A 1,357-nucleotide genomic window follows, 5' to 3' on the forward strand; every position below is an offset into this window, starting at 1 on the left:
CCCAAAAATAAAAATTGCTCTTGGCTTGGGAGACCATATGGAAAACTAAGAATTGAAAAAAAGGTATGTCCCCAGTTATTGCGTGCCAGGCAACTGCTCTACAGCTTCTCCACCGCTCACACCAAAGATTTTTAATTTTATTAGAACAATTTGTTTTCAGATTCATGTTCATGTATTCAAAAACGAGTTTTCATATACAACTAAGAGTTTAAAGCATAAGTTCTTTTTTCTGCTCTAAATGTGAGTCTACAAAGGTAGATTGCTTATATATGAAGGAGCAACCACATACTTACTATGAAGTAAGATTAAGACTTTATATATTCAATTAATACTTCTCGTATTTTGGTTCTGATATATCACCTAAAACTCTGTTTACAATTAAAATTATAAGTCAATAGGTCTAAGAATTGATGTAATAATTTATTAGAAGAAGGGCACTTACTTCTTGCCTAATAAAATTAGTAAGAATTGAGATTTTTTTTAAGTTTTGGGTCACACCCAGTAATGCTCAGGCTTACCTCCTGGCTATGCCTTCAGAATTTGCTCCTGGCTTGGGGTCCATATGGGACCCCGCAGGATAGAACTGACATCCATCCTAGGCTAGTCCTGTCCAGGCAGACACCTTATCTTTAGCGCCACTGCGCCAGCCCCATTTTGAGATTTTATATGATGTATTTTCATGGTGTTACATAATAAACATTAGCTTCTACATCAGAATGTTTTAAGGAATTTGACAAATATTGATTTATATTAAAAAGAAATACACATAAAATAGGAGGCAGTGTGGCCTGGGGTGTGGTGATGAGTGTGTGAGTGTGAGTATGAGTGTGCAAGGTGAGTGTGTGTGTCCACCCCAGCGCCCCTACCCTGCCTACACCTTGATCTTAACTGATCAGGTTGAACCCAACCCTCAGACCCCAGAGGGACTGCCCAAGATGAGAAAAACCTCCCTCCTGCGAAATCCCCCTGCTTAACCCTGTGCAGTGAGGCCTTAAAAATATATAAAATATGGGGCCGGGAAGGTGGCGCTGGAGGTAAGGTGTCTGCCTTACAAGCGCTAGCCAAGGAACGGACCGCTGTTCGATCCCCCGGCGTCCCATATGGTCCCCCCAAGCCAGGGGCGATTTCTGAGCACATAGCCAGGAGTAACCCCTGAGCGTCAAACGGGTGTGGCCCAAAAACCAAAAAAAAAAAAAAATATATATATATATATATAAAATATAAGTTTATAAAATCATAATTAATGGAGTATATATATACTGCTTGCATTAATCTGAGGGAATCTCCCAAACACTCGACAGAAGGTCCATGGACCGCATTGACAATTCTCAGTCAAGTTTATCTACATTTCAATACA

At 40.0% G+C, this 1,357-nt stretch overlaps 1 pseudogene; it reads left to right on the top strand.

Annotated features, from left to right (window-relative positions):
- The first annotated feature begins 767 nt into the window (after positions 1 to 767).
- On the top strand, positions 768 to 1,064 carry LOC126016767 (uncharacterized; annotated as a pseudogene).
- Positions 1,065 to 1,357: the final 293 nt, after the last annotated feature.

This window comes from Suncus etruscus, chromosome 8 (genome assembly GCF_024139225.1).
Source record: "Suncus etruscus isolate mSunEtr1 chromosome 8, mSunEtr1.pri.cur, whole genome shotgun sequence".
Classification (NCBI taxonomy): domain Eukaryota; kingdom Metazoa; phylum Chordata; class Mammalia; order Eulipotyphla; family Soricidae; genus Suncus; species Suncus etruscus.